Raw genomic sequence first — 24,126 nt, forward strand, 5'->3', positions numbered from 1 at the left:
GTGCCATCTGGGAAACTCATGACAGTACCACTAAAAGGAAAAAAAAAATCCAGCAGAACACTGAGACTACAAGAGCTACTCATACTCAAAACCCCAGAATGGAGAGGAATGACCAGATGTGGTGTCATACTGTTACCGACACTTTCAGGTTGAGCCCCAACAAGGGTCCTCCTGTCCTGTGTCCTCGGAGCCAATAGAACGAGGCAGAGTTCGGTTCAGAAGCAAAGGAAAGCTTTATTCTTTTTTTTTTTTTTCGCGGTACGCGGGCCTCTCGCTCTCCCGCCGCGGAGCGCAGGCTCCAGACGCCCAGGCTCAGTGGCTACGGCTCACGGGCCTAGCCGCTCTGCGGCATGTGGGATCTTCACAGACTGGGGCGCGAACGCGTGTCTCTTACATTGGCAGGCGGACTCTCAACCACTGCGCCACCAGGGAAACCCAGAAATGCTTTCTTCTTTGATCAAAGAATGGAGAGGTGTGAGCTCACGCTCTAGAGCGCACACTCTCGGGACAGGCTGTGGGCGGGGCCGCTTTACAGGGATCTCGCGAGCCGGGGGAGGGGTGGAGCTCTCAGGGGCTGGCGCAGCTGCACTGCTCACCTCCAGATTGCAGCGCCTGTGCAGCGTCTCTGCACACAGCCCGCCGCCCCCGTCGCCGCCATCTTGAATTGCAGTGTCGAGCAGCAGAGCTTCGGCCAACGGCCCGTGAGCTGAGGTGTCCGGGCGGTCATTTTGCACTGGGAGTTCTGGTCTGAAGTGCCGGGTGTGAGGTCTCTGTACGAGGCATCCTATGAGCAAGTGAAGCTAGACAAAGCTCAAAGGAAAAGAAAGGAAAAAAAACGGTCAGACTCTATTACAAAGATTCTATTTTTACTTACCGGGGAATTGTTAATGGGGTGTGTCGGTGATAGTACTTTAAAAAAGTCCCTTTTCAGGGGGTTTTGGCCCTTGATTCTTCCTGCATATGGTGGTGCCTGCCATGGGAAATGGTAACGTAAATCCTTCTCCTTGACGTGCCTGTTAAAGGAAAAGGAGTGAAGGCAGAGGTCACTTTCTGCTTTAAAAACCGTCACCACCAACATCAAAAACCCAAACCAAACGTCTCCCTTAAATGCAGAGAATAATAACTGAAGTATATCTGAACAGATAGGACGAAGTCCAAAAATCTCTTAATGGAGGTGTAAGATCAGTGAAAGCCAGTGAAAAGAATCTCAAATTCCAGTTTAGGATGTGCTCCAGCAAAGAGGACAGCACATTTATGTATTTAAAATTGAATTGGGAGATTGGGATTGACATATATACACTAATATGTATAAAATAGATAACGAATAAGAACCTGCTGTATAAAAAAAAATTCAACCCCCCCACCTCATTGTACGTATACATATGTACGTGAGAGTGTAGAGCTACAGAAAATTGCACCCCGCTTCTGTCCACTCCCCTTGGGCTGCCCCGCGTGCTACACGCTCCCAGACTGATCCTGGAAAGTGGAGGTTCTGAGCAGCAAGACCCCACCCTTCCCTTTTTTTTTTTTTTTTTTTTTGCGGTACGTGGGCCTCTCACTGTTGTGGCCTTTACCGTTGCGGAGCACAGGCTCCGGACGCGCAGGCTCAGCGGCCATGGCTCACGGGCCCAGCTGCTCTGCGGCACGTGGGATCTTCCCGGACCGGGGCACGAGCCCGTGTCCCCTGCATCGGCAGGCGGACTCTCAACCACTGCGCCACCAGGGAAGCCCCCCTCCCTTTCCCTTTATGTCTCAGACACTTCAAAGAGAAATCATGTGTTTCATACAGGGAGGCAAAATGAGTGCCGCTATCCATTCCTCAAACAGCAAAGTTAAACAATACGTCCTCCGGCCAAGGCCATCTGATTTGGCTAATGACAGCTCTGTCCAGATGGCCTTCAGTCCCCAGAGAACACTCACTGATGGCGCTTGATGGTAGGTAGGGTACATCACGAAGATGACGTCCTTGGCAAATTGTTATATGTGCTGCTTCACTGTGAGGATTCATGTTTTTTATCAAATTAGAAAATTCTCACTATTACCTTTTCCAGTGTTACCTTGGCTCCATTCTCTCTTCTTTTCTAGAAATCCTTTTAGACTTAATTGAACTTTCTCATGTTTGCTACCTTTTCTATCTTAACTTCCCTTCCAAATTTTGTATCTCATTATTTCCCTGGGCTGATTTCCGGTACGTTGCTTTAGCTTGGTCTTCTTGTTTAGTAATTCTTCTTAAGGTATGTCTAATCTACTGTCCATTCATTGAGTTTTTAATTTCAATAACTATGTATTTTGTTTCTAGACTTTCTACTTGATTCTTTAAACCTGCCTTTTTTTCCTTCCTTCCTCCCTCCCTCCCTCCCTCCCTTCCTTCCTTCCTGCCTTCCTGCCTTTCTTTCCTTCTTTCTTTCTTTCTTCCATAGATTTCTTTCCTTTTGTAATGTCTATAATCATTCTAAACAGGCTTATTTTATATTCTCTTTCAGATTGTTGTTTTAGTAGCTCAGTTCCTTGGGAAGTGGGAGGTGATGGAGGTGAATTCTGTTGTCTGTAATTTCTATTGACTCTTGCCCATGACGGATTTGTCCCTCCAGTGTCTTGTAATTTCTTTTATTGTGAGCTCATCTCGTGTGGGGATTGCTTATTTTTGTTAAACTACCTGTATTCTGGATTGTGGAATGTTTCTCTAGAGTGTTTTTGTAATTGCTTTTGCCAGACACTCCCAAAATATTACTAGTCAGGGACCAGTTTTTACATTAATTTCTTGACTTGGAAGTTTCTGGGCCATTCCAGTAGGGCAATTTAAAAAAACAAATTCATGTGTAGACCAAGTCCAGGGTTTCAAATTCTCAGGAAGGACTTTTTTTCCACAAAGGGAGACAAATGAAGTTTCATGTATCTTGCTGTCCTGGTTAGGAATTTTTTTTCTGGTCAGTATTCTCCCGGATGGTTCAGGTCTACAAGGGTCTTGGCTTCCTGCGAGAGTCTCATTTCCACCCCATCTTGTGCAGGTTTATCTCCTGTGGTCATTAAGACCCAAGTTCCAAGGGTTATGAAGATTTGTGACTCCAATTCTGAGGGCAAATGGAGCATCAGTTCATATGCTAACTTATTTGGTTTTATTCTTCCTCCTCTGTGATTTCCCCTTCTTTCCTATGATCTTAAGTTTGCTTTTAAAATTGTTTTTGTTATATTTTATCCTGAAATCCTATGTATACCTGAAGGAAGAGTTTTCAAGTTATGTTAGCCTGCCATATTATCATAATCAGAAGTCCTTTCATCTATGCTTCATTATTTCTTTCCCATACTCTTAAGTCCTCATGCTAAGATTGATGCAGTTGCCCTCTAATGCATTTCCCTCCAAGTGGTGTAAGATACCATCTCTCAGATGCAACTTTCTAAAACACCACTTTGACCATCTGATTTCCCGGCTTAACAACAGTCAATGGCCTTCATGAGACCTGTTGCATAAAGTTTAATTTCCTTGTCCTTGCATATAAGATCATCTGTAATCTGGCCTCCAATTAAATATAATTTCTACTGATTTCAGTGAAGTTTTTCATTTTTCTCTGTTGAACATTCTTAGTAATTAGGCAAGTACTCTCTGGTATATACAACTGTCAGATGGATCCCCAACTATAGGACTGGTGTTTTTATCTATTTTAGTATGGGTTGTATTAGTCCTTGTGTTACCCCAAATCTTAGCACATGTCCTGACCAACAGGAATTCAATGCCTCCTTCTTAAATTTAATTAGAGAAGGGACATTGGTGATTGGACTTCAAGTCATAGGAGAAATGTAAGTGGGCAGAGCTTTAGCTTAAATGGTTTTTTGAGCTTGTCTACTTTCTACCATGTACAATAAGAGAAAACAATGCAGAGAAGGTCAGTCCATGGAATATGACACAAATGGCAGTCTTAATATGAGTAATAGTTATACTCTATATTTTTACAGTGTCTTAGTTTTTAAAGCATGTTTACAGCTACAGTACATTTGTTCTTTATGAAAACCTATCAGGTAGGTAGAGCAAATTTAGAAATAAGGAAAAGAGTCCAGAAAGGTTACTCATTAATTCACTCAACAATTGAACAAATCTTTATTGCACCAACTACATGCTAGGCACTGGGCTAGGGGTGGCGGTACAGCAATGGATAAAATGAGCTAAGACTGTGCTCTCATGGACCCAGAAATCTTACAGTTCTGTGTCTTGTCCAAGTCTATATTTACCCAATAAATGGTAGACTTGGTATTAGAACCCAGTTCTTATGACTCTTGATTCATCAAACTCCTCTACTGGCAGGTTTAGCCCCATACTTGGTCTGGAATAATATATGGGTCCCACCTAAATTATGTTTGCTGTCTGTTTTAGAGTTGGATTTACTGTTCATCTCACTCATTTCCTCTTTTTGGTGGGCACATAGTTAGACTGCATTTCCCAACTTCCCATGCAGGTAGAGGTGGTCATGTGACTGAATTCTAACCAGTGATATATGCAGAGGGTATGTGCACTACTTCCCAGCCTGGACCACAGAAACACGGCACCTGTCATCATCTCTCCTTTTTCTCCATTAGCTGCTGAATGCAGAGGACTCCAAAGACCAAGAAAAGGGTGAAGCCATAAGATGGAAGAAACAGTTCCTGAATGACACATGGAAAGCAGCCTGTTAACCAGGTACACTTAGTATGACTTCTTGTGAGTGAGAGATAAATTTCTATTGTCTTAAGTCACTGGGATTTGGGAGACATTTTTGTTTTGTTTTGTTTACAGTAGATAGCATACCCTAACAAATGCACCCTTCAAATTAAAGCCTAAAATGGGACTACAAGAGTGATAATTAAATGGCATAAATTTATTCTTAATCTATTAAACTATATCTCCATGTTCTTTTTTGATAATCTGGATATAGACATGATTATTCTCATCAAATTCAAAGGAGATAGCAGCACTTCAGGGAAGTTTAAAATGATATTCAACAATATTGTAGACCCAGTGTGTCTTGATATCAACAAGGCATTTTGAATAAAATGGTGAAATAGGGATACCACTCAATGAGTTCAAAGCTGCTTAATCAGTCATACCCCAAGTGATTAGTGGACACATTTAAGTATGCAGAGGGTTCTGCAATTGAAATATTGGGCTATTCTCTTAGCCTTGTTTTGGTCGGCATTTTTATCAGTGTCTTGCATGAGGATGTAGTAGGTATGCTGGTCAAATGTGCTAGTGACACAAGTCTGGAGGGGATAGAAATAAGACATAAGATAGTTGACAGAATCAAGATTCATTATCTTGATGTGCTGCAGTGCTGAGCCAAAACCAGCAACATGAAATGTAATAAGGATAAATGCAAGGTCTTGTTTTTAGGTCCAAAAATGAATTATAAGAATACAGGATGGAGAACATGTAACTTGGCAGCAGTTGGTGTAAAAAGGCTCTGGGGGTCTTACTTAACCAAAAGCTCAGTTTGAGCCAACAGTGTGATATGGCTTCACAAACTGAACTGCTTTAATGGAAGAATTGTGTGACCATCATGAGACACATTAGGCTCTGTGCTCCTCAGATGAAATCTGGGGTATTATTTTTAATTATAATTTTAAAACTCTGTGTATGTTGGAACAGTGACAAACTAGAGATTCCATGGAGGAGGTGATGAGGATGGTGGATAAAGATGTCTCCTGCCTCTGCACCCATAGCATACCACTGGTGACCTATTTAGTGCTTGTGTCATTTCTCCAGCTTTGCACTATAGTCTGTCTCATGCACTAGACAAGCTCCATTAACAAAGGGATCTTAATAATTATAGCACCAACAATGGTTACAGGTAACATTGATTGAGTTTTTCCCATGTGCAAGGCATTTCTCTAAATGTTTTACATATATTATCTTATTCAACCTTCATGGCAGCCCTATGAAATGGATCCTACTAGTGACTCCCCTTTGTGGATGAACTAAGATATAGTAGGGTTAAGTTCCTTAGTAAATGATGCAATCAGGGCACAATTTCAGGCAATTTGACTCCAGGACTGCTACTCTTCACCCATATGCTATCTATCTGATCAAGCTCTGAGACTCTCCAACCTTAAGCACTCATGATCAATAATTTTAATGAGAGAGAGGAGAGTGGTACATAGAAACCAAGTTGTAGAAAGAACCAAGAGGGGCAGAGCTCTTCTCTGATAACTACTGGGAATTTGTCTAGTGCCCACTGCAAATAAGAAGAGAAATACACTCATGAGGTTGGTTTTTTTAAAAATTAATTAATTAATTTTTGGCTGCGTTGGGTCTTCGTTGCTGTGCATGGACTTTCTCTAGTTGCGGCGAGCGGGGCCTACTCTTCATTGTGGTGCGTGGGCTTCTCATCGCGGTGGCTTCTCTTGTTGTGGAGCACAGGCTCTCGGGACACGGGCTTCAGTAGTTGTGGCACCCGGGCTCTAGAGCACAGGCTCAGAAGTTGTGGCATACGGGCTTAGTTGCTCCATGGCATGTGGAATCTTCCGGACCAGGGCTCGAACCCGTGTCCCCTGCATTTGCAGGCAGATTCTTAACCACTGTGCCACCAGGGAAGTCCATTCATGAGGTTTTGATATACCTGGAAACCTATTCTAGTAGTCTCATGAATAATAATCTATATATTTTTAGTTTTCAAAACCATTTTATTCTTATTGAGGTATAACTGACATACAACATTACATTAGTTTCAGGTGTCAAAAGCATCTTGAGAACACTTGATGTTATTTAATCCTACAAATTGCTTTGTAAATTAACCATGACAAGTTTAAGGAAGCAAGCCCAGAAAGACTACATTTGTTCATCCATCCATGTATTTATCAACAAACACTTACTATCTATTATGTGCCAGGCAATACCACAAAATCATAAGAACTTTGTAAAGCAGGTGTTATCTCCATCTCATAGATAAGGAAATGGAAGTCCTGAAGACTGCATCAACACTAGCACTAGGAGATACGCGCACACACACACACACACACACACACACACACACACACGATAATACGTGTGAAATATGTCTGGGCCCCACATTACCTATTCTTCTTTCAAAGGTTGGAATTGGAGGGGTCATTCTTCCTCATTGTTAAATGTCACAGCCCTGTGTGTTGGTGGAAAGGGTTTTCCATATCTAATTAGTAGTTGAGCTCTTGGTTTCCAATATGATGTTCTTACCATGAGATAGGTTATGTGAAAAAATCAAAGTGACATTCATGCAAAAGAGAGTCATCGCCATCATAGGGATGAACATTTTGAAATAAACACCTGTTAGAACATGAGATCACCCTTGGAAGGTGCTTTGGGATCTTTGGGCAAGTGTGGTTGGCGAGGGGACGCATGCTGGGACACCTTCCGCCTGTGGGTTCCAGACATCCCAGGCTCCCAGCCTCCCAGCTGTGGAATGTCCTGGAATGTGCTCCGATCAGCGTGGGCGGTGGAGCCTGGGAGCTGTAGGGCTCTGCTAGCAGGGGCTGGTCTGGAGCCACCTGGGATCTCTGGTGTGGTTCAGCAGCCCCCAGGGCTGGGAGGTGAAGAAGCTAATAGGAAATGCAGCACTTGTCACTGCAGGCCTCCCTGAAAGCAGACGTCAGCTGGAGCTGAAGGAAGATAGTGGTTCCTCTATCCCTTCTTACAAATATCCACCATGTCAGCATAATTTCCAGCAGAGGTTATCCAAATGCCTCTCTCGCCCGTGTCCACGGAGGGTTAGAAATTCTGTATCACCTACTCTTCTTCCTTGTAAATGAGCAGTCTTCTTTAAGGTTAGGACTGAAGAGAAACTGTGGACCCAGGTAGCGAAGGGTAAGGAGTATTGGTAGTGAAAAGAGAGGCAAAGTCTTTGGTCCTTCAGCCCTGGAAGTTCCTGGGAACTCTCCTGCCTTACCTCTGCCTGTTGGTGCAGACACAAAGGCCAGCCCCTCTGCAGCAGCCTTTTAAAGTCCTGTCAATAAAAGATCTTTCAAGGAGAGTTGGAATGCTCATCAGGGGAAAGGTTTCTTTTTCTCTCCTAGAAGGCCTTAGAGACTTCTACATTTTCCAGGACTTCCAAGAAGAGAGTCGGGGGGAAGGAAAATTACTGCTTGGACTGCAGTTGGCAGTGGCTTGGGGATCAGCCCCCTAGGCCCTGGCTTGGCGCCTCTATGGAGAAGCATCTCTAACTTTCATTGCCCAAGGGTGTTTTTCTTCTAGTGAGTGGAGGAGGAGATAGGAGAGGAAATAAAAGCACAAAAATGAAAAACAGAGAATTCCTGAAGGTCTGATAAGCTGTTCAACTATGCACCAAAACATAAATATTTGGCCAAATTAGCTACTCCAAATGCTTCATATTTCTAAAATTGAGCCACAGTTTGTTATACTTTGAAGTTCTTCAACTCTTGACAATCCTGTGCAAATCTAAGAGGAGTGAGGATTGGAGTTCATTTCCCTCCCTGAGATCTCAGCAAATACTTAACTTCTTTTCTCTGATGCCTGGTAAAATGATTTTATTGTTTTGTTGTTCATCTCTTTCCAAAAGGACATGTTCTGTGCTTGTGCAATCACTCAAGTCAGCGTTTTATCAATGAACAAGCAACAAGCATGGGCTGGAAAATATTAACTGGGAACTGATCAGAAAGCTCTAATGGTTATTAAAATATCTGCATCCTAATGTAATCTGCAACAGTGCTGTAGCCTAACTTCTGCTTACCTTTTGTTGAATTCACCTTTTGAGATTTGCATGACTTTAGTCATACAGCACCTCACAAATATAGGATTCAAATCTGATTTACTTATGCTGTGGCATGGCAGAAATCACTGTTCCCTTGGGCAGAAGAATGAACACCCATAAACTGAGTGTTTATATGATCCTCAAGCAGTTGGTTAATTTCCTCAGTGCAGTCCTGTTACCTGAAAACTGGGCTCAACTTCTTGGTGGGTGTCGAGCCAAAAGACACAACCAAGCCAAAAATCGGGAGAAGAAAGGATTTCTTATTACCTGCAGCAAGTAAGAAGAACACCAGGGATCTTTCCTAAAGCTGTGTTTCCCCGAATAGCAAAACTGGGGAAGTTTAAGCTAAGGGTACACGCATATTCATGAAAAGGCTTGGGTAGCAGGCAGAGTCCAAGCTTTAGCTGATTGAAGTCAGGAGGGTCCGAAAAGGTCAACACCATCATCCCTTAGGTTGCAGTTGATCTGGTGGTTGAGTGCTTCAGGCTAGTCTTTACCACTGAAACAGAGCTGGGAGTCTTTAAACGTGATATAGTATCTTTTCTAGTGTTACCTCTCTTGCCTTAACAGTCTTTGTTTCTGCATTCTTTTGTTCCCTTGAGATCATTAATTACTGAGACTTGTTCAAGGGCATGGCCAGGCTTGGATCACAAAATGGCTTAGGCCAAAAATGGCTTCACTTATGTCAAGAAAGCTATGCCTGGTTTTCTTTCTCTGGGGACCCTTCCTTATCTGCTTACAGTCCTCTAATAAATTTAATGAAAAATAGCCAATCAGATCAGTTGTTTGCTATCATTTTAAAAAGCAGTAGGATATTTTAAGGTCTAGAAAACAACGGGCCCCTCTTTTCCTGCAGCACCCATGTCTGAGGAAGTTAATTAAACAAGAAGTCTGTTAGACTAAGGTGGCTTTAGTGCCTTAGTAGCCTAACCTCACCCAAACCTAAGCAAACCCAAACCTAAACCTGTAGACACCTCAAGGTTAAGAAATCAAATGTAAGGAGAGGCCATCACAAATAACCAAGTAAACTTTCCCAAATAAGGCAACTACTATAGCCAGTCAGATAATTTCCTTGCTCTGCTTCTGCCTTTTCTCTATCAAGTCTCTACCCAAGCTTCTATAAGTGGTGAAGCACTCCTAACCACATCTGGTTTGGTGCTGCCCAATTCAAATCGATTTTTGCTCAAATAAACTCTTAAAAATGTGATATGCCGCAGTTTATCTTTTAACAAGGGGAAGATCAAGACAGAAAGATGAAAGAACAAAGCCCCATGGTTAAGCCCTTGGCCCATGGGAAACTTTTTCTCTAGCAGCAGTTCATTATACTTCATAGCAATGAGAAGTATTTTTATTAAAGCAGACAAGGGTGGTGTTACCCAAAACTGCCACTTTTAGGCAAAGGGAAGTGCTGAAGAAGTATCAAGCTGCTCTCAGGCCCAAAATCTTTTGACCTCATTCCCAGGAAGCAAGACCAGGGACCTCCAGATGTTTCTGATGAGAATGAGTGTGTAGCTCAGAGTTCAGGTCAGTTATTTAATGGAGAAAATTAGAGGCCTTGCCTCTTTAGAGTTGGCTTTAAGTATTTATTCTATTCTCTTCTATCAGGAAATATTTGTATTCAGGGATGGGGAGGTATGAGAGGGAGAGAGCAAGACTGATTGCATAATTTTTTATAAGAAATTCTGGAGATATTGAAAGCACAGGAAGTTCACCTGTATATGCAGACACTGACTGAATTACTCTGAAATTAGGCAAAATCAAAGTGAGCCAATCCCAGTAAGCTTGCCAGAACAAGATTCTTCAGAAGACGTTATCTCTGCATCTTCCTGGTCATTATCACTTCATTTCCCCAGAGAAGCCCCTTCCTTCCCCTGACAAGCCCCTCAGTTCCCGCCCTTCCTAAGCCTTGGAAGGCCCTTCTCTCTTTGCTCTTGAAAGGGCAGTTGAAATGCCTCTTCCTCCAGGAAGACTTCCTTGGAGAAAAGAAGTGACTCGCCTTTCTCTGGACCCTCGCAGAACTTTAATTGCACCTCTTCATGGCACTTGTTTCATTGTGCCACATCATAGCAATGTATGTTCACATCTTATCCCTTCTGCTTATCTCATCTGATTTGTAAGCTCCTGGAAGGCAAGATCTCTGATATATAGAGAGTCCCTGACTTATGATGGTTCAACTTGGGATTTTTCGACTTTACGGAAGTGGAAGCAACACGCATTCAGTAGAAACCATACGTTGAATTTTGAATTTTGAACTTTTCCCGGGCTAGTGATATACGGTCCAGTACTCTTTCCTGATGCTGGGCAGTGGCAGCGAGCACAGCTCCCAGTCAGCCATGCGATTATGAGAGTAAACAATGGATACATTCTCAACCATTCTGTACCCACACAACCATTCTGTTTTTCACTCTCAGTACAGTATTCAATAAATTACATGAGATATTCAACACCTTATTATAAAATAGGCTTTATGTTAGATGATTTTGCCCAACTGTAAGTTAATGTAAGTGTTCTGAGCGCATTTAACATAGGCTGTTTGGTAGGTTAGGTGTATTAAACACATTTTCAACTTATGATATCTGGACGTAACCCCGTGGTAAGTCAAGGAAGATCTGCATCATACTTTGTGTCTTCACACTATTTAGCACAGTACCTCGTACTTAAAAGGCACACAGTAAGTGTGTGTTTAGCAATAAAATAAATGCATCCAAAGCCAGCTCTACTGCATAGCAGTAACACAGCTGCAACCTAAATATTCTTACAAGTGAGAATAAAGAAAGTCAAATCTCCACTTTCTAAGTTTCAAATAAATACTTCCCTTATTTTCTCTAACTCAGTATCAAGCATCTTAAATTGGGTCAGAATCAGTTGAGCAGTTTAGAGTGTAATAGTTTAAGTAAACATTTTTCTTTTTCTTTCTTCCTTCCTTGGGAACAGATGACACTTTGCTGGACAAAAAGGAAAAATATCTGGGTGGGAGAAATTGGGGGGGGCCGTTAGGCCCGCATTCTGCTACTGGATTTAGTCGAAAATACCAAGCTGTTTTCAAGAAGTCTGGATTAAACTGACTCCCTCACACTGTACTCAGGGGTGCCTTACTTGAAGAATTGAAAGCAGAAAGATTTGGGAGTTCAGAGTTAAGCTGAACAAAGGGTAATTATTTTAAATCAAAACATATGCATGAATCGTGAACTTAAGCTAAATTCCAAGGGGCAATTGCCACTTAGCTTTCACTCCTCAGACCTATCTTCTCTGATAAATTTTCCCTGATTATATTTTTTTAAAAAGGGGTGGGGTGGGGTGGGGTGTTGCTTTGCCATTCCTTAAAATAGCACTTTTTAAATTTTTTTAATTAATTAATTTTTATTTCTGGCTACGTTGGGTCTTTGTTGCTGCGCGCCGGCTTTCTCTAGTTGCGGCGAGCGGGGGCTACTCTTCGTTGCGGTGCGCGGGCTTCTCATTAGTTGGCTTCTGTTGCGGAGCACAGTCTCCAGGCGCTCGGGCTTTAGTAGTTGTGGCACACGGGCTCCGTAGTTGTGGCACGCGGGCTCAGTAGTTGTGGGTCGCGGGCTCTAGAGCACAGGCTCAGTAGTTGTGGCGCACGGGCTTAGTTGCTCCGTGGCATGTGGGATCTTCCCGGACCAGGGCTCAAACCCGTGTCCCCTGCATTGGCAGGCGGGTTCCTAACCACTGTGCCACCAGGGAAGCCCAGCACTTTTAAATATACTGTCTCCTATTAGTGTCCTAGTGCCTTCCATCTCCTAATTGTTCTATACAATACCTGGTGTGATGTGTTCTTAATATGTAAGTAATGAGAAGATGAGGAGCAAGTGGTAGAATTATATGAAGAAAAAAAGAAAGTAGGTAAGATAATTTCTGTCCTTTTTCTCAGTGTCCAAGAGTTTTGGGAGACTTGGGAAGCCTTTTGGTGTGGTGATGGTGGAATTTATTTTTCAGTTTGTAACATAGTGTTATCTGTCATGGTTGTGTGGATTTGATGAAGTAACTGCTCTTAGTTTGGGATGACTGGAGAGATTCTGTGGGCAGTCCGTGCGAAGAGCCTAACTGGGCTGGAATCTCTAGCAATGGTACTTTTGGGGCTCAGAGCTTAGGTTCTGTATATTTGGATTTTGGGGAAGGAAGAAGCTATTGATGAATAATATCTGAGGAATCGGAGATTAGTCTGATGAGGCCAGAGAAATGAAAAAATAGGCTTGTTTATTTTTCTTCACAAATACAGAGAAATGCCTGTCAGCCCTGGCACCAACCATGGAAGTGACACAAGAGTGCAGAGCAAGGAGTGGGACTTTCAAGGACAGGGACAAAAGAGTGAGATAACGGGTAGATGTGGGGTGGATCTAGCCTCAGGGGGTTTCTGTATGCAGAAGGGCATGATGCACCCACAGCCAGGGACCTAGGTGGTCATTCTAGCTTTATGAAGGGGCTTCTGTTTAGCCAACCCCAGAGGGGTTGCTTTTCAAAGTTCCAGAAGACAGCAGAAGTTTGAGTAGTGCCGAGGAAATACACAGATTTCTGAGGTGCAAGAGTGGGTAACATTTCTGCAGTTTAATTCAGAGAACACATAAATTTCTAGAGCTCAGGGTTAGACCAAAGAAGTTCTTGATCTCACAGAAAGAGCAGATTCTCGGACCTCTTTAGGGAACGCAATTCATAGTAAAGAATAGCACTCTAGAAGGGAACCAATAGGTCCAGGTCTCCCAGAACTAGAAAAGTAAGAGGAAGAAATAGAGAATGATCCCTTCAGAAACCCTGAGGAACTGTTCTGATAATGTGAGAACACTGGGAACTCTGGGTCGGGATGGGTACTGCCTCTCAGAATCCTGAGACCAACAGTCCTCTGAGTGAACACTTCTCCGATTGATGACTTCCTCTGGCACATTTCTGCCCATTGATGATCCAGCCTAAGTTCTAAATCCTCCAATAAAATGACACCAACCACTTTACCATCCTCTCCAAACATCTGGCCTTCCTTTGATCTTCCTCTTGATCAGGAAATTCCTTTTAAAAACCCCACTGGTTGCCGTGAATATTTTTTGCTATTTTCTGCTCACTCAGGGCTTTGATATTCCCAATGCTTTCTCTACCAGTTAGGGTCCATGCAGGGGACAAAACCCCTACTAGTTATTTGAACAAAGAGAATTTAATATATTTTTAAAGCCTGTTAATGAGAAATAGAGTTGTTAGCAAAATAACTAAAAGGGTAAATAAGGTATCAGGGAAGAAGCAACAGCAGGAAGAACTCCTAAAATAGAAAGAACAAAGAGGAGGTTGGGTTATTAAAATTTGGAAACTAAAGGGAGGGCTTCCACAGAGATGAAATTCAGATTTCTGAGGAGAAGAGGCTGCTTGGCTGGTGTTGGTATCTCTGAACTTGGAGGAGAGGAGGCCTCAGGAAATCTAGGTTTCTGAGGAGGAAGTACGGATCAGATGTCTTGGGGGGACTGGGTGGAGGGTTGATATGGTGAGTGTTTGGAGAAACTGCAAATTAGATTCAACTGCCGCTTCAGGAAGAAACTGCTATTGCTGGGGTGACACAACACTGCTGGGGTGACCTAAAGACCTGCTAGCATACAGGAACAGGCAACACCCTTCCCTTCCACCGTTCAGCCCTGTAGTCTCCCTGTGGTGCCCCCTATTGGCAGAGTCCAACAGGGCACCTGCTGTCAAAGCAGAAATGTGCTGTGCAGAGTCCCAGCATCACAAAGCAGAATAGAGGAGGGTGGATCTGGAGTTGAGAGGTAGCACCTTAATAACTAGCACACTCTCCTCATAGATCCTCGGGAAAACACCTGGTTCTTTCCTATTATAATCATGTATTATTAATTACTCTGGAATCATATTTGAAGCCTTTCCAAGTACCTTTTCTTGGAAGGGAGAACCATGCCTTTCTTCCCTAGACTTAAAAAAATTCTATCTTCCTAACGTCTAAGGCATATGCTTGATTATTGCTTATTCTTTTACTCCTAGCAATTAAAAGTAAAAAAACAACAAAAAAATTACTTCCACTTTCTTCTGAAAGGTGAAGACAAGTCAAGGATGGGTCTACCACCATACATAATATATATTCAGTGATCAATTCTAGATCTCACTCCTATACTACTAGTTCTTCTTTTTTTTTTTTTTCCACATGGCATGCTTGGGGGATCTTAGTTCCCCAAGTTCCCCAACCAGGGATTGAAACCAGGCCCTCGGCTGTGAAAGCACAGAGTCCTAACCACTGATCCACCAGGGAATTCCCACTGCTATACTAGTTTTATCTGTCAGAAATGTGTAATTAATTTTCTCCTTCTGTTCCAAAACAAGCCATATCTTTTCTTCTCTAACTCATCCTCACTCTGCAGTGTTTCCATTCATAGGTTATTCATGTGAATAGCTCCTTGACATATAGTATCATTCAGTCTCCCCTTATTAGAGGCCTATTGTTCAGGAATAGGACTTGCTCTTCCATCAGTGCGTTTCAATATGGAATCTCTTTCCACCATGTCTCAAAAATCACAGTATGGTATAATCTCAAGCTCACTTTGCTTACACTAGACACTTGGCAGGTTAGGGAGACAGTATGATGTAGTGTGGGCTCTCGACCAGATTGCCCATGTCTAAATCCTTCTTTTCCCACAAGAACCAGCTGTGCATGTCCTTGTGAACATGGCTTCTTAAGCGTGTATAAGTTTAGCTCCTATAAGCTTTATTTTCTCCATCTGTAGAATGGAAGTAATAATGGTACTTACTTTATAGGATTGTTCCTAAGTTTAATAGTGATATGAAGATAGTAAATAATCAGTGACAGATATTATTAGTATAAAGATGTGAGGCTATGAGTTATTCTTTCCTTCTTCCATTTGCTCTCTAATATTTTGGGGGTACAAAACACCAAGTCCCATACTCTTATTCATCTTCTCATCTTATCCTTGTTGTCCTCGATAGGTACCACTTTCATAGGCTTATCAAGGCGACTCTCCCTCTCCTTCTTTATTTAATTTAGTTTTTCAATCAGGTCAGACTCCGGTTATATATACTTCCCTGGCCAAGAATCCATCATTCATTCCAGTACCTAAGGCCATAGTTTTGTCTTTTAAATCTCATTTCTCGTTATCTTCTCTTTATTGGGACATTCAACTTCCACATCTTCCTTTCTATTCCAAGCCTTTACTGTTGGTAGAGAAAACTATAAGCCCATCATCTAAGCCAGCGGTCCCCAACCTTTTTGGCACCAGGGACCAGTTTTGTGGAAGACAATTTTTCCATGGTGGTGGGGGGATGGTTCAGGCAGTAATTCGAGAAATGGGGAGCAATGGGGAGCGATAGGGAGCGGCAGATGAAGCTTCGCGTGTTTGCCTCCTGCTCACCTACTGCTGTGCAGCCCGGTTCCTAGCAGGCCGCAGACCAGTAATGGCCCACGGCCCAGGGGTTGAGGACTCCTGATCTATGCTATAGAGTCCTTTGATTCCTTGTCCAAGGCCTCGTAGTTTCTTTTCAGTTAATGTCATTTATGCAGCATTTTAAACTTAAGATGTGCCGGGAGGAGATTTCCAGGAGCAAGTTAATAGGAATCTTCAAGTGGCAGAGGAATCATGAGAGCAGACCTGAGAGCTTAAGGAAGTAGATTTCAAGAACTTGGTGATCCATCTTAGGTATTCAACTTGGACAGAATGCTTATTTCATACAGGTTAAGTAGGGCATCTTGAGACTGTCAGAAAATGAGTCTATCTGCATAATGCCAAAGAAATCTGTTATCTTGTCAAAACAACCAAATAATTTCCATGTTAATTTATTTTTCATTTTGTGTTTGTATTTGTACATCCAGCCCCAAACTCTCAAAGGAATAAATTATTACTTCAGCATATAAAATGGTTTAGTTACTTCTCTTGGCTACCACAAACCATCCAAATTATAAAAGTAAAACTATATATTGTACAGTGATACCTTCATAAATCTACTTCCAAGAGCCAGAGAAGAGGCATCAGGAGTGGAGAATTTCATATGTGTCCATGCATGTACAGAGTTCAGGCTCTAGAAATAAATGTGTCAAGTATGTGTAACTGCTGCCGAGTAATTATGCAACTTACGTTTCTGCCAATAAGTTTTGAGCCTGACATGTAAGACTGGACTATAAATCCAACCTTCACACCAATCATCAAAAATACACTTTGCAATCTTGAATATATTATTTTCAGAGAGAAAATAAAGAATGGAATGTTATGTTGAGTCCATGATGCAAACTCTGTTGGAGGCTGGGGTTGGGTGTGGACTGTGTCCAGAGTAGCCTCAGCTCTGAAAAGGGGACTTTTAGTCTTAGGATCTTGAAATTATGATGATGTTATGAACCTTGGGCCTGAACTCTCATGTGAGAAAATAATGAGAGAAGGCATCTTAATGCAAAAAATGGGTATATCATCTCATTTACTAAAGTAATGAAATAATTGTTCTGTAGGGAATGGATTCCCAGGAATCTCCACCCCCACCTGTGCCAGATGCCACCAATTACCCACTCCAAGTTTGTAGGGCCTGGGCAATGCATTTCAGTCCTGCAGAATCACCTGGAGAGATTTGAAAACTGCTGATGTCTGACTCTACCCAAGAAATGTTAATGCAGCCCAGGCATTGCTAGATTTTTTTTTTTTTTTTTTTTTTTTAAAGCAAACCAGGTGAGAAGCATTGGCTCAGGTCAACTGCCCAGAGGCCTCCTGCCTCATGAGAGCTATGGCATGGTCCATTGGCAACGATGTGAACTAGGGTCATAGTGGGAGGCTCTTCCCCATTGTTGCTGCCTTGTTTCCTCTCACACTCTTTATTCTCCAGCCTTGTAGCATTAGCCCCTGACTATAAATTGTCTTGAATCTATAGCCTCTAATTTCATGCTTCTAACTGCCAAGTGCCTGCTAGTCTCTCCCCAGCCTGTTCTGACTCTAGAAATGTGTATTTTCCTTCTGAGTGCTTATCCCCTCTATTGCAAACTCTAGCCTCCTGATTTCCCAGCTGCCTTTGCAAGCTGCTCTAGCTGCACTGACTTGAGGCAGGCGTCCGACTCAGCTTTCTCAGTTGGGGCAGGAGGCTGGGACCTCTCCACAGGTATTAAGTCCTGAATAAATTTGTTCAGCCTGTGACTTCTGTGGGATGGGATGGGATGAGGTCAAGCCTATCCATGTAGATAGTAGTCTTCTTGTTGTAGGAGACATCAGTGGTGCAATTGTGAATCAGACCAGCTTGGATTTGAATCCTGGCCAGGAAAGTCACAACAAAGGGAGCGGGAACTCCAGGTGGCCAGGAGCCAGGTTCCTGAGTGAGGGCCTGAGATGTGGTAAGGAGGAACATTGTAAAGGGAAGAGGGGAAGAAAAATGAATGACAGGTAATACAGTCTTCTTTAGGTAAATCTGGGAGTGCGCAGGAAATGTTAGTGTTGCTTACTCTAGCTTGTGTAACTGCCACTGTCATTTTTTAAGTACTGCCACATGTCTTGTTTCATGACTTTTTAATAGTACCATTGTCTTAAGATACAAGCATAGAATGGAAGTGTAAATTTTTTATTTTAATTTTTTGTTCTTGTTTTGCATTCTTTACTAGTATACTTTTTACATTTACAAACATGGCACTAGTATCAGTCACAGATGTTGCTGGGTAGGATATTATGATAACCTTTGCTAAAATGCCACCAATAAAGGCATCACTGTTAATTTCTCCTGACTTCTCTCCATCTATTCAGGTTACCCCACTAAAGTACATTTGCTATCTTCTATTTTTGATATATATCCTTACTCAGTGTTGGTCTCACAACTTGCTGGAGAACATGAGGCAATTACTCAAACTTTGTTGGAAGTGTAAATTTTTAAAAATGTCAATAAAATAACACAAATATCCTCCTTTTCAACAATTCAGACATTAAAAGTAAACTAAAACCCACTATTGACTTCCATGCCTAATCCCAGTTGGCTCCCAGAAGTACCTCTGTTAACTGAGGTTAACAGTTCTAGTGCATTCACATACAAAAACATATGTATATGTTATATAATACATACAATTATATAACATAATATTATAAAGTTGACTAATGTGTGTATATGAGAATGTGTTTTATATATCTGGTATCATACCATATGTATCACTATGAAAATTACTTCTTTCACCCAACAGTATATAATGGAGATCTTTGATTTCACTGTATATAGATCTATCTCATTCTACTCAACTATTAAACTCTATCTGCGTACAAATGAGATGTTTCTAATTTATGTGATTACAAAAAATTCTGCAATGAATAGCTTGTATGTGTGAGTGAAGCTTTCTTTAGATCAGGAGAAGTAAAATTGTTAAGTCATAGAGTATATGCATTTTTAATTTAAATGGGTATTGTCACATTCATACTTCACATTCATACTAGAAATGCAAGAGAATACCGTTTCACTATGTCCTAGCCAACAATGATATTTTAAATCTTGTCAATCTGAAATGGTATTTCTTTATTAGTGTGAAATGTTTTTTCATTATTGATACGGTAAAAATATGCTTCATTATTGTTCCAATTTACGTTTCTTTGACTGCAAGTGAGATTTAACATCTTTGTATATGTTTACTATTACTTGTGTTTCTTCTTCTATGAATTCACTTTTCATATCCTTTGCCCACGTTTCCATTGGTTGACTTATTGATCTTTTCTCCTTATTGATAAGGAGTGCTTTAAATATTATGGATTTTGATCAAGGCAACTTCAGGGACACCACTCGCATTGTAGTCTACATGAATGGCTTCCCCTGGTGGTGTGCAGTGTACAGCTTACACAGTCATACTTGGCAGTTCTTAGTCTTTTGTTTGTGATGAATTATGTAAACATTTTATCCTTAATCTGTCTCCTGTCTTTTAAAATTGCTTGTGTTATTTTCATAATAGCAAATTTATTTTTTTAGTCATATCTATCAATCTTTTCCTTTGTGTTGTTTGCCTTCTCAGTCTTGTTTAAAATGCTCTTTCCTACCAAAGGTAATAAAACATTTTCCTGTATTTCCTCTGATTGTTTTCATAGCTTTTTATGCTTGTATCTTTAATGTATCTGAAAATTATTAGTAAATGGCATGAAATAGGGACCTAAACATTATTTCTTCCTAACGGATAACCATAACCAATAGTCCCAACAAATTATTTATAGTTATCCTTTCCCCTTATCTAAAATACTACCTTTATTATATGCTGTTTTTTCCCTATACTCCTGAGTCTACCTAGGGGCTCTGCATTCTGTTCTTATGATTAAAATAATATTTGGAGAAAGTATTCATTTAGCTACACTAGGGTTATCACTATCTATTCATAACTGAGAAGTTGAGATTAAAATAAAAATCTGCTCAATACTGGCTTTAATTCATAGTATACAACTTGATGTTATAGTAAACTATGTATTATAAATTATATGGGGTTCTCACTTCTGAAAGGAGGGTCAATCAATCTCAATAATTTGTTTGTCATCTTTATAAAGCCCCTACATTGAAGACCCCTGTCTAGATACGCTTATAAATATATAGTTAGAACTGGTAGATCTTACATGATGCTTATACACAAGATCCTGGTGCCCAGCTAAGCAGCCAACCTGTTTTTTTCTTCCTGAATACTGTGCTTGAAACACCAGGACTTGAAAACTCTTAACTTGATTTAACCACATACATAGTAAATTAGTTAAAATGAATAAATATATCTTTTAACTTTAAATTGATCACTTGGGACAAAAGTGCAAAGATAAAAACATTTGAGTTTTCCATGGGGCTGTGAGAACCTTAAATGCAGGATGCATCTGATAGCACAGTCTGACAAATAGTAGCCACGAAATACACATTTGCAGGATGAATGAAGCTAATACCAGGCTTAACTTTAAAAAGCATTATTATGATTACTTTTTTCCAAGCACTTTACTGATTTGCTTCATTCAGAGTTGCTGTTTTGCTCTCATTGCTTTACAATGTATGATGTTAGAACTTGACTTGAATCTGGCTTTCTTAGCCAGAAAACTTTGAATCAATTCAATTCTTTTCTTTGGGATTTATTTAAATCCAAGACTTAGTTATTTGGTTATTTGTTAAAAGAATAAACAACCTGAAGTATAAATCTTATTGGCCGTATTTGCTTTCCATATGGACCAATGGAATGAAAACTGTACTTATTCTCCCTTCTCTCCAGATAGCACTATCTACATGAAATAGAGTGGGGATGGCTCCCTCTGGAGTTGTGCAGTACACAGTACTGTCCTCCTTCCACCCCAACCCCCATTCTCTTATAGTTTTCTAATTAGAAAGAGCTGCTTGGCTCTGACTACCTTGCTATCTGCTATATACTGATTTGTAGATGCCTAGACTCTGCAGCTCTGTGGCCCTGGAAGACCTGCTCCCACATACTGCAAACATTATTCATTAAATTAGCCTAGAATCTTCTAGCAGTTTCCAGATCTGAGTTCTTATCAGGACTTTTCTTAAAAGGGTTCAAATAGTCTCCTTTGTAACTACTTTTACAATATGGAGTATAGTTAAAGCTCTTTTAGAAAGGCCATATAGGATGATAGCCTGCTCACTCACACAAGGCTTAGGACTGTTGGCAATGCATGATCATCTGCTCGATGACAATGGAAAGTTCGCTTCTGGAGTCAAATTTGTGGCACAGAGATTCTGTTCAGTGTGCAAGCATAGCCTACATTTACCCAACCAGAAACTGCCCTATGGGCTATTGCATATGCTGTTGTGTTTGAGTGATACTGGCTTATTCAGACTGTCATGTGCAACTCTGTTCTTTCTTAAAGCATGTGTAAGATAATGCAAGGTCAAAGTCAAAAATCCTGGATTCATAGATTCTTAGAACTGAAAATGCCTTGAGATCTTCTAGTCTAACCAGATCATTTTAGAACTAGGATGACTGCTGTATTGACGTGACTTGATTTTATATATATATATATAAAAATATATATAAATGAATATATATAAATGAAAATTAACATAAATTTAAACTTTAAATGAACTGATCATTTGGGATAAGAGTCCAAATATATTTATAAACACATGAAGTTAGCTCTCCTTTCTTTAAAATATCCATAGCACCTATTGAGTGTGTGTGCGTGTGTGTATGTGTATGTGCAGTTGTAAGAATGTGAGGGTGGAAAGGTTGCTGATTGCCACCCATTAGACTGACAGGAATGGTTAAAATGTGGAACAGTTTCCAGCTACGTGTGGAATTCTGGCTGGCTGCCTTTTTACTTCAAAGTCTGTTTTATTTTGTGAAACAGTTTCTTATCACATTTATTTATTATTTCTCAAAGGGATGCTGGGAAGGATTCTGCCTTTATTGCTATTCTCATGTTGACATGTGAGAAAATCGAGTTCACATAGAGCTTGGCATTCTCTTCCTGGAAATATATGCTTAAAATAACCCACAAGACAGTCAGCTATCTGTCACTCAGCTCAGCACCCTCTTCTAGTCCCTTCTCTTCCAGGCTGAGGGCCTTTCACACAGATGAAACTGATGTTAATAGAAATTCCCCAAATCAAGGACTGTTTAAAAATGCCCATGGGACACTGGACTAGGCATATCCCCATGTGGCTGGAAGTACATGCACACAAAATGATACTTATAAACTTTGGAAGAAGGCATGTAATACAAAAAATGCACAATTAACAGAAGAGGATGGTTGCCTTCAGTGGGGAGAAGTGAAATGATAGGATGTTGTGAGAACAACACCAACTTTTATTTTTGCTTCTCCTCACCCCCACCCCTCTCCCCAACCCAGTTTTCCAAAAGATATCTTATTCCGACATTTAAGAAAAACTTTAGTGTTTTTCTCTCTGCACACAGTGGAATTTCACCAATTTCTTTGGAATGACAAGTATCAGAAAAAGTTCTGCGGCTGCTAAAATCACTGTTCCATAGTCTATCACGAGTCAAGATCTCATAGGAAGAAAATTTGCAGTAGATTAACTCAAAGTTAAAAAAAAATAAAACTGACAGCCAGGAGGCCACTTGGGTTTTAATCTCAGTTTTGTGCTGATAGTGATAATCACTCCTAGCTAAGTACTTTTTTAACAGTTTATAAAGCACGTTCACATTTATTAATCTATTTGATCTTCATATCAACTCTTCAAGGCAGCTATTTTACAAATGAGAAAACTAAAACTCAGCTTAAATGCCTTATTAAGATGGCTTGATTTGTGATTCGTACTCTTTCTGTGTTCTGAGGGCAGGTTCTTCACCTGTCTTTGCTTCCCATAAGTAAATGTAACATTTGCCAATTAGCTTTGTGGGGATGTATAAAAGTGATGATAACATGGGTGGAATGGTTATTTGGAATAAAAGTGCTAAATAAATTAATACGGAATAATAAATAATTTGTTTTATAAATTAATATATTTAATGTATTAAAATGTCTTTAATTATAATATTCAAGCATTAAATATATTAATACATAATAGATGTATTGAATTGAGTAATATAATATTGTATTAAATTAGTACATACATTATATGTAAATAAATTAATACATTATTTATGTGTAAATAAATTAATACATAATATATGTTTATAGATAGATAGATACAGTAGTTACCATTATTTGTATCTTTGGTTTATTATTACTTTTGAAGTATTTGCAACCAGGTCTTTGCAGCTTATACACTATCTTAAAGGGATGGTATTTTGCAGGTGGCTGGGAACACCCAAACTGGACCCCCACCATCAGGCAGCCATCTCTGAGTTTCTCAAAGGAAATGATGTACAGAATCCAGGGTCGGGTGAAGTATCATTTCACCTATTAGCTGGAGACCTGGCCCCAAATTCAGGATAACTGCCAAGTGAGATTGGCTGGATTACAATTGAATCTACAATTGAATCTTGTATTTTATCACTCCATTGAGGAAAAAAGGCTAGCCCGAAGCCCACCAGCCAGAAAAATGGAGAGGAAGATATGTAAAGAGGGAGTAGAGGTGATGAATGGCTGGGTGTTCTCCTGAGGACAGCCCCAGCTCTCCTTAATATTCTGGTCTGGGAAAGCCGGAGCATCTGACCCCAAATAGATATGCTCTAAGGCTTTAGCTCCTAGTGCCTAGAAAATTAGCCCAATCAGTCTCCTTGAACTTGACCAATCCCTAACGTGGCTTTTCTTCAAGGGAAAGGAAGAGTGTTAGAGTGCTGGCTTGGGAGAGTTGCTGAAATCTCTCCTAGCTAACGGTTTCCAAAGTAAGAAGCATCCCAAAACTTGGGAATGATAATAGGAAGTTGAATTCTCTAAAATTCATTCATTCATTCCATAACATTTTGTGTTAGGTATTATACTATGTACTGGGATACAGAGATGAGTACTTGCTTGTGTATGTGTGTATAAATATATATGTATATAGAGAGAGAGAGACAGAGGAAGAGAAAGAGAAGGAGACAGACTGTGAA

The 24,126-nt window shown here is 40.6% G+C and overlaps 1 protein-coding gene across 4 annotated transcripts in view; it reads left to right on the forward strand.

Moving 5' to 3' along the window:
* Window positions 1–677: 677 nt before the first annotated feature.
* The window catches only part of CALD1 (caldesmon 1), a 215,930-nt gene continuing 192,481 nt past the window's right edge, over window positions 678–24,126 (forward strand). For 3 of the 4 annotated variants that reach the window (XM_079931315.1, XM_079931313.1, XM_079931316.1), the window contains exons 1-2: window positions 678–838; window positions 4,570–4,669. The gene's annotated coding sequence lies outside the window, so the exon portion shown is untranslated. Of the gene's footprint in view, window positions 839–4,569; window positions 4,691–24,126 lie in introns of all 4 variants that reach the window. The other variant, XM_079931314.1, reaches the window with a different exon arrangement.

This window comes from Stenella coeruleoalba (genome assembly GCF_951394435.1).
Source record: "Stenella coeruleoalba genome assembly, chromosome: 9".
NCBI lineage: Eukaryota > Metazoa > Chordata > Mammalia > Artiodactyla > Delphinidae > Stenella > Stenella coeruleoalba.